Below are 15,568 nucleotides of genomic sequence, written 5' to 3'. Positions count from 1 at the left end.
ATATTTCTTTATTTTCAAAGGAGATTCCAAATACTAATTTTCATGTCTGTAACATATACAGTACCGAGCTCGATAGCTACAGTCGCTTAAGTGCGGCCAGTATCCTGTATTCGAGAGATAGTGGGTTCGAGCCCCACTGTCGGCAGCTCTGAAGATGGTTTTCCGTGGTTTCCCATTTTCACACCAGACAAATGCAGGGGCTGTAACCTAATCAAGGCCACGGCCGCTTCCTTCCCACTCCTAGGCCCTTCCTGTCCCATCGTCGCCGTAAGACCTATCTGTGTCGAAGTGACGTAAAGCAAATAACAAAAAAAAAAAAATTCAGCTTTTGAGATATAAGTCTCCTCATAAAAGGTGTTCAACCCCCTTTCCCCCCATTTGTCACCCCTCTTAATGGAATTTTCCAAAAACAAAAAACAAAAATTGTCTTTATTTTTAAAGGAGATTCCAAATACCAATTTTTACATCTGTAACCTTTTATGTTTTTGAGATATAGATATCCTCCTTTTAATAATTCACCCCCCCCCCCCTTTTCACCCCGTTAGCGCCGGAATATCCAAAAATCCTCCCTTAGTGAGCACCTACACGCTAATATAAATGTATCCCCAAAATTTCCTTTCTTTATGTCCAGTAGTTTTGGCTCGGTGATGATGAATCAGTCAGTCAGGACTTGTTTATTTTATATATATACAAAGGGCATTAGGAATGTTTTGCAATGTGAGTGAATGGTTTAGGATTTTTCAAAATAATTTCCACCACACTCAATACACTTCTCCATACGTCGAAACCAGTCACTGAACCAACTCTGCCACTTTTCTTCGGTTACATTTTCACACTCTTGATCCCATGCTGCCAGAAGCTCCTCGTCGGACGCAAAACGCCGCCCTTTCAGCTTCGTCACTTCTGGGAAAAGTGCGAAGTCACATGGGGCAAGATCAGGACTGTATGGAGGGTGATCAAGCAGAGTCAACCCTGATCTGGCAAGAAAATCCATTGTTATATTAGCACGATGTGCTGGAGCATCGTCGGGATGCAAGAGCCAAGTGTTGAGCCGTGAGCTTGACGGAGCTGCTTGAGAGCCTGGATAACCTGAGGCAGACAAGTCTCACTGTACCACTTCGCAGTAACTGTCCTTTGTGTTTCTAGCACAACCCAAGTCAGGATGCCCCATTTAGTGAAGAATACTGCACTCATCCTTTTCTTCACTGACCTTGACTTTCGTACAGTCACAGGAGTACCCTCATCTTCGAACAGCCACACCTTGTCCTGGGATTTTGTTGGGACATCGTAATAATAAAGCCAAGTTCTGTCACCTGTAACGATTCTATTGACGTTACGAGAAGTCCCATTTTCAAACTGTTTTAGCATTTCTAGGCACCATTTCACTCAATGTGCCCTTTGTTCCTCTGAAAGTGAATGGGGCACCCAAAGGAAACAAACCTTTCTAACATGGAGATGGTCATGTAGAATTGAATGAATAGCTGGTGTAGGGATGTGGAGGGTCTTTTCTACTTGCCCATTTGTCAACCGCCTTTCTTGCTGAAACATTTTCCTCACAGCTTCAATGTTTTCCTCAGTCACTGATTCAGACGGTCGCCCAGGAGGAGGATTGTCTTCAACCCCAAAATTTCTCCTCTGAAACTCTTTCTACCAGCAGAAAATTGTTGTCCGATGTGGACAGTCTTTCCCCAGCACAGGAGTCATTTCCTCCAGGCACTGGTCAACAGTTAATTCACGAGCAAAATTGTCGCGGATAATTGCGTGATATTCACCTTTAGACCACACTGACATCTTAACTTGCTTTCAATCCGACTGCTTGGTAACAACTGGTGTGAAGGTCGCGCCTTGCTGTCTTCTAGACCGGTTTTCACCCCTCTTTTCATCTCTCACCATAACAGGGGTGTCCAGCCAACCGTTTTTGCGTATTGCAAAACTTTCCTAGTGCCCTTTGTAGATTAACTAAATGTAACTGTTTAATTTTAAATTCAATAACCCCCAGCCATTCAAGACAGCGCAATGGACAGGTTGACAATCATTCGAGACTATACTTTAAACTGAGAAGGGGTGTTAAAATAACTGGTAAAGACAGTTTTTTTAGGAAGACATTATCAATACATACTGTAGTCACATAAGGCAACATCCCACCCACCCACAATACACACTCATGTGTTACTTGAAAATTGTTAAAAACAGTACCCATGATTAAATACTTGTTGACAGTCACATGCACCATTTATCACTGGCTTTACGTCGCACCGACACAGATAGGTCTAATGGCGATGATGGGATAGGAAAGGGCTAGGAGTGGGAAGGGAGCATCTGTGATCTACTGTGAAAATGGGAAACCATGGAAAACCGTTTTCAGGGCTGCCGACAGTGGGGTTCGAATGCACTCCCAAATGCAAGCTCACAGCTATGCACCCCCTAACCGCATAGCCAACTTGCTCGGTACAAAATACTAAACATGATAGTCTTCGAGGTTTATATCAGGTATACACAACATAATTTCTAAAGAGCTATGCTTTGAACCCTTCCAGAAACAACAACTACTATACAATCAAATAGCCTTGATGCAATGTAACTGTTACAAATGGAAATGTCAGACGTCTCTTAATTCTTCAACAGATAGCTGATTCAGAGTCGCAGTATACAGGGAAATTGTTACAGAACTTGCACTGCAGTCTACCTGCTCTCACTCTTTTTTTTTTTTTTTTTTTCTTTTTCTTTTGCTAGTAGTTCAACTTTACATGAACTCATTAAAAATTTTCAGCGATGCAAGGGTGGGAAGGTGCTAAGAATGGAATGGCAGCGGCCATGGCCTGAATAAAGATACAGCCCCGCCATTTGCCTGGTGTGAAAACTGGAAACCATGGTAAAAACATCTTCAGGGTTGCTGAAGGTGGGATTCGAACTCACCATCATCCGAATGCAAGCTCACAGCTATGCGACCCAAACAGCACGGCAAACTCGCTCGGTAGTCTGGTTGCTAAGCAGAAAGATTGGCTGACAAATGTACAGGCTTTGGGAGTTAACATCAGCATCATCAATATTGTAAATACAGAGGATACATTTTAAACCCAGTGGAAGGCAAAGCACTGTATTAATTCACATTATTGGTTGGGTTGTCATCTGTCCTATTGAACAAATTAATCACTGCTTATTCCTCCCCATACTAGTGACCCTGCGAGGGCTATGGTACCTATACCTCTCGCGTTTTTGCAAATCGAAACCTTTCACTTTACCAACTCATTGAGGAGTTAAAATTAAAACCTACAACCTGTTTTCCAGTCATTGACCGGGTCAGAGATGTAATGAATGAGGCAGATATAGGCTATTAGTACAATGGGGTCGCCACTCCCAAAGTGATTTATTAATGACTGATAAAGGCTATGAAATGAGAATGGAGATTGTTGCTGGAATGAAAGGTGACAGGGAAATCGGAGTACCCAGAGAAAAACCTGTCCCGCCTCCGCTTTGTCCAGCACAAATCTCACATGGAGTGACTGGGATTTGAACAACGGTATCCAGCGGTGAGAGGCCGACGTGCTGCCGTTTGAGCCACAGAGGCTCCAGAGGAGTTCAAATATACATAGCATTTATTCATACTTTACATATAATTGTTTCATACGTCAATATTTCCGTTCCTAGGGCCGCCTCAAAATTTTCAACAATACCCTTCCTATTCATACCTGATGCAGAATTATGCAAGTGATGCAGGAGCATGTCACATGCCCGACAAACAATGCATACCTTTAAGAAGTTTGATGTATTTCTCTTGGACACACAAAAAAATAGTCAATGATTCAACAAGATGTCCAACATCTAATACCTTTCTTACTCTTCTCCCACCTTTCATCTTGAATATAGTTATTCCCAATAGCCCCACATCTACAGGTTGTCACACGTCACTTCTAATTCTAAATAATAGAATTACATTGGTAAGTCTATTTGCACAGGCATATTAACATCGAATTACAATAAAATAGAATACAATGGTTCTTGGGTGTTCAACAATTAGGTATCCTTATTACAAAAAAGAGAAATACTGGTCTTATATTGATTACAACAATATTATGGAAGGTGAGTAAGACCAATAACAATTACTGCCATACAAAAAACTGAACTAGAAACCAGAGTGTCTTGAACAATAAATGACAATATCTGATAGTTATCGGCCATTAAGTAAAACTGGAAAAAATTTCAGATTAGGTTAGGATGTAAACAGTATCGCACAAATATGATTAAAGGAGCCTCGAAACAATTTTTAATACATATTCGATTTCAGATTATCCATAATAAACTAGAAATTTTGCAAATCTTAATTGGAAATTGTTTGGGTAAGTTAACTGCTTCGACATACTGGTTGCTCATAAATAGAATCACTGAATGATATTTTTACAGATTTTTGCAGGTACATTTTTTTCAGAAACAAATGAACCTATAATGTTTGTTGTGTGTATCCAAAGTGTTTGTATCTACATGGGAGGTGAATTATATTTTGATAATTGAAACTAAAGCTGATAATATATTAGATGTACTCATTCCTTTTTTGAGTGACTATACAAATGAATATAAACAAACATGCAAAAATATACTTTTGATTATCTGATTATTCTTAGAAGTGTAGGATGTAACAAGCACTAAACTTCTGCGAGACTGCTGAGAAATATACAAATATAAACTAAAATTAAATTACATTTGCAAGTACGATATAGCCGAGCATTTTTTTAAAATCACCATCTACATTTAGAATAGAATATAATAGAGTAGAATTTATTGTCATTAAACAATATACATTTTAATAGACAAAAGTCCAACAATCCATAAAAAAATATGCTCTCAAAAATTGTGACTATACTTACACTGTACATACTATTAAACATTGTTCACTCCGTTGTTATATATACTGTACTGACTATTTTATGCTATATCAACAAGTAATCTATCTACATATTTACACATCTTTACTCATTTGTATGGAGGCCCATCAATTTTTGTTCAAATTCCTGTATACTGTAAATGCTGTTTCCCATCAGAGAGCTTTTTAGCGTCTTTTGAAAGGATTCCACAGACATCTCTTAATTACAATGGGAGCTTGTTAAAAGAGCATCATTCCTGTGTAGTTACGATATTTTTGCATTTTCTTTCATCTAATATGAGGTGAGTCTGTATCATTTCTTCGTCTATGGCATAGAACTAATAAGGGAAAATCTAACGTACAAGAACCTCGAGAGAATTGAAAAGGTGAAAGCACGATTCATAAAGAACTGCCTGCGAATAGAGAAGTATGCACCATAGAGACTTGCCTATGAATTAGCAAGAGAGACCTTCTTCATAGAGGATATCAGGTATAAGCTAAGCCTGCCATCTACTGACGCTTACCAGGCACTTCTAGCTGCTAGACAAAGGAAACGAATGGACATCGACTTGGAATTTTACAGTACCGATGCAATGCAAGACAGATCATGGACAAACGCTAACGAAGAACAAAGACACACAATCACAAGACTAGCCATTCATGGCTACCACCAAAAGTTATGTACCAATAAGAAATTCCACCTATCAAACGGGAATTGCATATGTTCGCTCTGTGGAAAGTGCTGCGAAAAATACCATATTGTGTTATGTTCAAAAAGGACCAAAAGCATCACACAAATTAGCAAAGAATAATTTCAAATTTGATTTAATCATATTGTATATGCCCTTTCGGGTGCTTTTCCTATTATATATTGTGTTGATGTGCCTCCTTCAAAACGGGTATAATTAATCAGGTTTCCTTCAATGTCCATTATGCATTGGACATTGAGGGAAGAGCCATTATACCCAGTTCTTGGAACATGGCCCTACATGATTGCTTGTGTGAAATTACCTGTATGCACCTAATTGCTTTCATTTGCCATGTAAAGACATCCTGCGCACCCGTAGAATTCCCCCACATTATTGTTCCATACGGTAGATATGAATAAAAGAATGCATAGTAAGCAGATATTACTTGAGGTTTGCTAACAAATTTCTTCAATTTATGCAGTAAAAATATCACTTGGGACAGTTTCTTACGTAGTAGTTGTGTATGAACATTCCAGCTGACTTCTGAGCCTAAATGGGATTCTAACATTGTCACCGACTTGTTGCTGTCCTCCCTGGTTGTACTGCTTAGATGAAAGAAAATTTCTTCAGTTTTCTTTCAATTTCAGACCAATTTATTCCTCTTTGACCATGTCAATGACTCTTGAAACCTTTCCCCGTTTCGAATACTGTAACTACATTTTCTAATTCTTTATCTGCTGTTATCAGAGTAATGTCATCTGCATAGAGTACAGACTTGCCTGCTAAGTTCCCAGGAAAGTCATTAATATAAACAAGAAAAAGGAATGGCCTAACTACTGACCCTTGGACTACTCCTGTTGTTACTTGGAATAACTCCGAGTGCTGATTGTCAACAGTTACCTTTTGGCTTCTATTTGTGAGGAAAGATTTAATTAATGACAGTTCAAGACCCTTAACACCATAATGCTTAAATTTGGAAATTAGTATATCATGTGATACTGTATCTAAAGCTATGCTTTATTTCCAGTTCTTGAAACATGGTTCTACATGACTGCTTGTCTGAAATTCCCTGCACGCCTCCGACTGCCTTCTTTTGCCATATAAAGATATCCTGAGCACCCATAGAATTCCCCCACATTACTGTTCCATACTGTAGATATGAATGGAAGAATGCATAGTAAACAGATATTATTTGAGGTTTGCTAAGACATTTCTTCAGTTTTTGCAGTAAAAATATCACTCGGGACAGATTTTTTTTTCTTTTTTTCCTAGTGGCTTTACACCGCACTGACACACACAGATAGGTCTTATGGTAACGATGGGATAGGAATGGCCTGGGAGTTGGGAGGAAGCGGCTGTGACCTTAAATAAGGTACAGCCCTTATTTGCCTGGTGTGAAAATGGAAAACCATGGAAAACTATCTTCAGGGTTGCCGATAGTGGGATTTGAACCCACTATCTGCCGGATGCAAGCTAACAGCCGTGTGCCTCCACTGCACAACAAACTTGCCCGGTTCGGGAAAGTTGAGATTAGATTAGTTTAGTTTAGACAGATTATGTTGTTGTTCTCAAAGTATTTTGAGATTCTATTATTTTCGATAACACTGGCACAAGTGCTACTGGTTGGTAGTTGTCTGGACTATTTCTATCCCCTTTCTTATAAACTGCAACTACTAATGTAATCTTCAAACGGTCTGGAAAAGACACTTCTTTGAATACGCAGTTTATGACTGTAGTTAGCGGAAGCACTATTAAATCAATCATTTCTTTTAAAAGCGAGTTGGAGATACCGTAATAATCTTCAGTTTTAGAGTTACTAAATTCTGTAACTATTTTTTAAATATCACCCGGTATAACTTCTTACCATGTAAACTTTAAATTTTTAATTAAATTACCTCATTGGTGATGCTGGTTACTTAACATATCCATGACTGTAGGCATAGTTATAGATTGAGTCTTGTCCCTCTCTACAGAACCAGGGCCTCTCAAACGCCCAAAATCTCACGCGTGCAAATTGAGGCGCAGCGTTCCTGTGCACAGTGCATTGGTCCCATTCGGCTCGGCTCGGACCAATGCTTCGTCTCTGGACTACTCGGCTCAGATTTGGAGCGCTACGGAGCAAGTGGAAGGAGGAAGAGGGAGACAGGCGGAGCGAGCAAGACAGGCGTGGGGAAAGAGAGAGACAGCGCTATTGCTCCAAATCGATGAGTGGGGTCTGCACTCTGGTCAACCGAGCAAAGTCGTCTTTTGCACCGTGCACATGCACTCTGAGAGGCCCTGCTATAGACTGATTACCAGGATTGGCAATATTTTGTTGTATCAAGTTCAGGAAAAAATCATTCAAGTGAAGATAGATTAGATAGTGGAGATCCAAGATAATGTATAAATTCCACAGAAGAAGAGTAACTCAAGGGAAAAAGGATGGCTACCAACTTCCAAATCTTCTGAAAAGCCTCACAAAAACGAATAGTTAAAGTATACTATATATTAGGTATTAATGCGCTCTTGACAATGTGTTAACAACTTCAAATATACTATTTCGTAAATAGATATATCGTTGAATTGAAGGAAATATATTCAGATCAGCCATACATAAAAATTTCCCCTATTTCATCCTTTTAGCTGAAAAACCTGGAACCACCAACTTGCAAACAAAGACAAATACATAATAACTAGAATTGCCACATCATCCACGTACCTAGTTTTTATACAGCACATGGTACATTCTAAAAATAAATAAAAAACTTATACAATAATAACTTTAGGTACAAGTAAGCAATTTCAGGAGGAAAAGGTGTTACCTTATATACAGAGTTGAAAGATGTCCTTACAGGCCCTCAGAAATTTAAAATCCTATAAATCTTTTCGACATACACACACACACACACTCACACACATATAACAATGCAAACATCTACATACACATCATTCTAAACACAACTTTTCAGCCTGCCATTGCCTTAATTGCGGTTATGTTCCAAGCATCACAGTTTTATAAGCTTCACCCGACGTTCATGTGAACAATATTGGTGAGATCACATCCTTTAAAACATAATTAATTTTACAGCAGAAAATATGTATGACTTTAATTGAATATATAATTGAATTTCAACCCGTATTCTCTAAATAGCGACTACCACCCGCCTACTTTTACAGCCACAATGTTGCCATCACGCCGAATTAAAACAACAAGACAGATCTCTTATTCTTAGACAATAGTGAGCTTGGGGATGACATTAAATATGTCATTAACCATTTCCTCGTATTGCATTGTATACATGTGAGAATTTTACAACAATTCTATATTTCGGCTATTTACAAGTAATGTGTACAATGTGTACAATAATTTGGTAGTCATATGGTTTTATTATGTAAAATCGAGGCAAACTACTCACTTAGTAGACAACCGAGGGAGTTGAGTAAGGGCCGGTCTCCACTGATAAACATTTAACAATAACATGTTAAATGTTAACTGGTGACACCATCAACATGTTAAATGTTGAATACTGAATACTGTTTCATTTAACATTGTGTCCACACGTAATAAACATGTTAAACTTGATTTCCTTTTTCTATATACATGTAGTTCATTATATCAATTTGTGGTAATAAATTTAGGTGGTGTCTAGTATTTTCAAACAAGGACAATAGACTCAGATGAAGAGGATTACCAGGCGAGTTGGCCGTGTGGTTAGGGCCACGCGGCTGTGAGCTTGCATCCTTGAGATAGTGGGTTCGAATCCCACAGTCGGCAGTCCTGAGGATGGTTTTCCATTTTCACACCAGGCAAATGCTGGGGTTGTACCTTAGTTAAGGCCATGGTCGCTTCCTTCCAAATCCTAGGCCTTTACTATCCCATCGTCTCCATAAGACCTATCTGTATCGGTGTGACGTAAAGCCACTAAAGGAAAAAAGATGAAGAGGATTTGGCCTTTGTTATTGCCACTGCTGCTCATTGTTATGATTTAGAAATGCAGTTTCATTAGGCACATTTCCTCCCCTCATCCTGCTCATTGCTTCAAAAGCAAACCACTTTGAAGTATAAACATCGTCCGCTCCCTCCCCCAAACCCGAGTTTTCAGAACTTTTTTACAATTCTCGACTGAACTGAGAATTAAAGGCAATTTCGAGTTCCTGGAAACTGTCCACTTTCTTCGCTTTATCTCTGTATTCCTTCGATGAGACATCCCACAAACAAGGCCCATCTATTATATATCATTAATTAAGTCTAGAGTAATCTCCCTGCCCCACTCCATTTCTAACTATAAATTTTAATACCGGTATAACGCAGAGAGAACGGCATACGTGCGCGTACTGTATTTATAGCTTATAACAATGAAAAGGAGTATTGCTGAGTGTTGTAACTATAATCCAACTTCACGAGAAGCGCATCGTTTACGTCGTTTAGGCTATCTATTGGAATGGAAACAGCACGGAATTGCCGAATCTGTGCCGACATCTCACGAACAAAGAATTGACTTGACATTCCACTCGGAGCGGAAAACACGCCAACATGTTAAAACTGTTAACCTCAACATTCTGAGTTAACATGCAAAGTCAACTGGAAGACAGAATCACAATATACATGCCAATTGTAACATGTTAAATTTAACGCGGTGGTGTTAAATGTTAATCAGTGGAGACCGGCCTTAAGAGGTAGATATCACGCGCAGGACTCCACATCACGCTTAGCCGACGGAGACTTCACCGGACTCCTCAGCGCCTTGTCATCTGCTGTGAGCGATTCTGTTTTGAAAACAAGTTAGGGTGCGACATATTGGGAAACGGAACTAATCAAAACGTTTTCAGGCTGACTGAGGCCGCCTGCTTCAATCAACTAGCCCTCGAAATACAGGAAGCGAAAGATGGCAGACCACACTGCAGAGGCAAAACGTTTCTCTTGCTCCAGGCTGCCTCAGTCAGGTGGAATTTGTGCTGAGGATACGACCACACTGCGTGAAACGAAACAAAGCAAAACCATTACAGGCTGCCTGACCGCCTACTTCAATTAGAGCTCGAAATACCGGAAGGGAATGATGACAGGCCACACTACCGAGGTGGAAGTTGTGCTGAGGCTACTTGCTTGCAGCACACATAAAAGGTCAAGGAAAGCCTCTTGTTCAGCACTCTGTATCCTCGCAAAGACGTAAAAAGCAAACTGTAGCTGATAAGGTTGCAATGTTAATAAAAGATCGAAAGTTGCAAGGGTCATCTCGTATAATCATGAAATTTATATTCATAGTTCCGTAGTTCATTTATTAAGGACACTAGCCTATTACTTTCAATTCTTTTAACATTTAAAGGATGAACACAAATTTTTCGTGGTGGTTTTGAATTTAAGGGCAAGCACTGCCACATCACTGGTTCATCTACATCCTTTTCTCCAGATCACATCTTGGCGACTGGCTGAGTTTGCTGCAGTGTGTGCGGCGAAATTATATACACTGTCAACAACACAAACACGAAATGTTAGGAAACCATAACTGTCCACAACACAAACAGTAAATGTTCTCCTCCAAGTGCCAAGAACTGACAAATTCCACGTTCACATTAGATAGTCTATACAAATTAATGACTCTGTACATTAACAGTAATAACACTAGTTTCATATACAACATAATAAATGTTTTGCTTGAGGGGGTTTCAGGCTGTTTGTTTCGTGAAGTGTGGTCGTACCCTTAGAGGTAAGACGACATTATTGATACTTCATTCTCACCTCGAAAAAGGCATTCCACAATTACATTAGAGTAATATTATGAGATCAAATACAATGTGGTTCAGGCAGCGTTTCTGATGTAATTAGACGGCCTGTATAAAAGGTTGAAATAATGCTAAGACTGTGATCACAGTGGAATGACCATTCCATATGTTCATGTTCCCAAGACCTAACTATGACGACAATAACAAGGGGATCTAATTGTTACAGACTGGAACATTAAAGCTTAATGACTGCAAGAAGTATGTCCATTGTTACAAACAACATTAGGAAACTATATACACTGTCAACAACACAAACAGTAAACGTTAGGAAACTATAACTATCCACAGCGCAAACAGTAAATGTTCTCCTCCAAGTGCCAAGAACTGACAAATTCCACGTTCACATTAGATAGTAGTGGTATAAGTGGATGGTTCGGTGCCCGCCTCCGCCTCCGGCCCTCGGCAGAGGCCACCTCCTCATTGACCTCTCGCAAGGTCATGTTTGTAAACAAAGCTTTGTGCACTTGTTTGTAAACAAAGCCACGTGAATTTTGACAGCCACGTGCTTTATTGACAGCTGTCAAGCTGACACCCACGTGCTGTTTTGACAGCGTCCACCTTTATTGTAAACAAAGTCACGTGCTTTTTTTGACAGCCACGTGCTTATTTGACAGCCGCCATCTTTAATCGTGCTGCCCTCTTTACGGTACTAAACCTCATCGTGGTGGTGGGTAATTTAAAATCCACGTGCTTTTTGACAGCAGAAATTCCACGTGCTTTTTAAAGCTACGTGATTTTTGACAGCTGTCATCCGCCATCTAGCATCGCTAACCTCAGTGTTGCCCTCTTTACGGCACTAAATTTGAAATTTGGTGGCGCAATTTCCACAGGCTTTTTTGACAGCTACCATCTTTAAAAAAGACAGCATCGTGTTGCCCTCTTTAGGCACTAAACCGCATCTTTATGCACGTGGTGGAGGCCAATTTGCAACTCCACGTGCTCTTCAAAGCCACATCCTTTTAGACAGCGGTTAGCGGTCATCTTTAATCAAAAGAGCATCGTGCTGCTATCTTTATCTACTTCCTTTGAAATGTGGTGGCGACAATTTCCACGTGCTTTTTAGACAGCTGCCGCCTTTAAGCAACAAAGCATCGTGATGCCATTTTTAGCTACTACCTTTGAAATGTGGTGGCGGGTAATTTCCACGTGCTTTTTTGACTAGCTGCCATCTTTAATCAACAGAGCACAATCAACAAAATTTGAAAAAATCCACGTGCTTTCTTGACAGAGGCCGTCTTTAATCAACTGAGCATCGTGCTGTCATCTTAAGCTACTACCTTTGAAATGTGGTGGCGGGTAATATCCACGTGCTTTTTTGACAAGCTGCCATCTTTAATCAACAGAGCACCGTCCTGCCATCTTTAGCTACTACCTTTGAAATGTGGTGGAGGGCAATTTCCACGTGATTTTTTGACAGCTGTCAGCCGCCATCTTCAACTACATGTGCATGGCTTACTAATACTATATTGACGGAAGTAAACTTTATAGCGTGGAATTTAACAGGACAAGCAAGCAAGCTGCACTTCTTACGATCATAGTTATGAAGCAAGCTGCCCTTTCTCAACATAATTACCGAGATGCCCTTCTCAACATACTATTACCTTAGTTTTTTAAACCAAGATGCTGTTAAAGATGCCGATCATGGGTGATTGCATAAGATGACGCATATACACAGGCTGTTATGGAGAAGGCTAGCTTAAAGGCTACTGCACAAGATGGCGGCTGCTGTTATGAAGAACGCTAGCTTAGAGGCTACTGCACAAGATGGCGGCTATTCACGGTATGTTATGGCCTTCTCCTCTGTTAAGGCATATCTCCATATAACATGTTTAAACATGCATCGCGAAGGCAAGAGTGAGCACGGGTTTTTAACCTGCAGCGATGACGTCATCATAGTTGTACATGTTCAGACTTGATCGTTGACTGAAAACTTTAGTCTTCGAAATACAGTGATAGCGAGCAGAGCGCAAACATGACGAGAACATTAATAGTTGGTGTACAAGGCTTTAAATTAAACGGCAACAAATTTGTGTTTAAAGAGGTGGTTGTGTTTAGATTGCGGTGTGTTGTGGGCACCAAAACTTGTTAGTTTAGTATTTAGACCACCTTTCCCTTACTGTTTGCAAACGGATGAAGATAAAAAGCAGACTCAATGGTTCGAGAAAATATTAGGTTTGCAGTGGGAAGAAAACGGAATACCTTATCGTTTTCTATCTTCAAGGATGAACGCACATTTGTCAAGAGCAGATCTTTTTTTAACTGTGACTGGATTTGCTTTAAGAGGTCACTTGCTGGAGTGGCTTTCACTGGCTAAGGGGGTCATCCACACGTGGAATGAGAACAACACACTCAGAGACCTTTATGTAAGAGGTAATTGATTTCTTGAAAGGTTACTGTTGTGGGCGAGGAACAGTGACTATGTGGCAACTGGATTTGCTTTAAAAGCTCACTTGCTGGTGAAAGCTGAACAGGATGTTAGTTTATGTAAAAATGTACCCTCCCTCTTCCCTTACTGGGGAGGGGGGTGAGGGGAAAACACTAAGGAGTGGATTTAGTGAAGCTGTTACTAGGCAAGATCCGCTTTCTAGCTTGTTGAAGGTTATCTCCATCACGAAAGGTGAACGGGATGTTTATGGTAGGTAGTAATTTCCAGTGAAGGCGAACCAGTGACAAGTCCAGCCTACTGGTGAGGAGTGAAGGTGGTGGCAGCGAGTATTTAAGGAGCAGAGCACAACATGAAATTTATCATCTAGTTGGAAGAGAACTTCTCTACTACTACTATTTTTCTTCCTCTTCAGTAAGTGTAAGTTTATTTAGTTTGTTAATTTTAAAAGATATATCAGCTTCAACAGAATGGATATGCTAATGAAATTGAACGAAATTGCAAAGGCACCACAATTTCATAATAGAAAATTAAGCGAGTTGCAAATTAACCATCCATTTAAGGTTAAAGCGCTGAGAGCGGTCGAAACACGTTTCGGAAGGAAAATAATCGTTGATATAGAAAGGGAAGATGAGGAGACTGTGAGTGTTTTCCTGCCGGCGCATTTCGCAAAACTTTCAGCAGAAGAAATAGAAGAAATAAATAAATTTTAAAAAACTTGAAAATGATGTACAAAGGCATGGAGAGGGGCTACCATCAAGTGTGCTTCCCACAGTAGAATGGCCAACAGTTACGACACTTATTTTAACTAAGTAAGTATGCAGATAGTATTTTTGTTCTTATATGTAACTTCTTTCACCGTTTTTGTATAATTGATTCGTTAATTGAAAACATTATGTGCTGCTTCTTTTCAGGTCCATGGTGTTGCTATGATGAAGTGGAAGAAAGTTGAGATTAAGCAGGAAGTGAACATCAAGCATATCCAAGCATACAGAGTCGATGTCTGCAAGCACATCGAGAGGAGGATGTGGTCGCTAATTCACAGCCTGTTGAAGATGAAGCGGGACAACTGAGCGCACAACAACAACAAGAAGTGAGTGCTAATTGTATTGCACTATGGAACAGAGGGTGTGCACTTTTTAATTATACAGTATATGTGACGAACCTGAGTAAAGCATATGAAAGCCAGCAGGAGGTGACAGCTGCTGTAGTGCGATTTCTTTTGAGTGAATTTTCAAGTCATGAACATTTTTACTATTTATTGGGTATAATACATTCGAAGAAATTTACAAGATTGAATTTTCCTTTTCTTAACAAGAATCGAATAAAATTTCCTATTACCGGAATACATTGTTAGGGAAGCTTCAGGAAGAGTTTCCAAGCGAAGCTGTTCACTGTTCACTCAATGTAGCAGGGAGTGAGCTAGCTCGTTGGTTATACTGTGCGATGACGGATTGTACATTCTTGATAAGTCGTTGCTACAGCAACTGCTGGACTTGTCTTGAGAACGCAGAAAAATTTAGCACCAAAACGTATTTTTTTTTAGTCATGGAGTTTCCTTCGAGCAAACGTAGAAAATTAGACATTAATTTACAGACAGATGAAGATGAGGGAAGAATGCAAGCTCATTTTGATAGAGCGTTTGAACGCATTCGTAAGTTTATGAGGGAGGTAAATGGATCAATATTAATTTCATATCGGTTCGAACCTAGCGAGGAGCGAGAAGAAGCTCATTTCGAGCTGATTGAAAATCTTAACGAGCTAGAGGAAATGCATAATCGGATGTTAGAAATTTATTTTCACGCTCGCACTGTTAATGCGCTAACTTTTCAGATAGAAGATTTGTCTGCTTTCCAGTGTAAACAAATCGAGGAAGTT

The 15,568-nt window shown here is 39.8% G+C and overlaps 1 protein-coding gene across 4 annotated transcripts in view; it reads right to left on the bottom strand.

Annotated features, from left to right (window-relative positions):
• The window catches only part of LOC136864101 (DDB1- and CUL4-associated factor 7), a 512,531-nt gene extending 503,829 nt beyond the window's left edge, over window positions 1-8,702 (bottom strand). For 2 of the 4 annotated variants that reach the window (XM_067140674.2, XM_067140673.2), the window contains exon 1: window positions 8,349-8,702. The gene's annotated coding sequence lies outside the window, so the exon portion shown is untranslated. The remainder of the gene's footprint in view (window positions 1-8,348) is intronic. The other 2 variants (XM_067140676.2, XM_067140677.2) reach the window with 1 other exon arrangement.
• Window positions 8,703-15,568: the final 6,866 nt, after the last annotated feature.

This window comes from Anabrus simplex, chromosome 2 (assembly GCF_040414725.1).
Source record: "Anabrus simplex isolate iqAnaSimp1 chromosome 2, ASM4041472v1, whole genome shotgun sequence".
In the NCBI taxonomy this organism is placed as follows: domain Eukaryota; kingdom Metazoa; phylum Arthropoda; class Insecta; order Orthoptera; family Tettigoniidae; genus Anabrus; species Anabrus simplex.
This window is presented reverse-complemented; position numbering and strand designations above follow the sequence as displayed.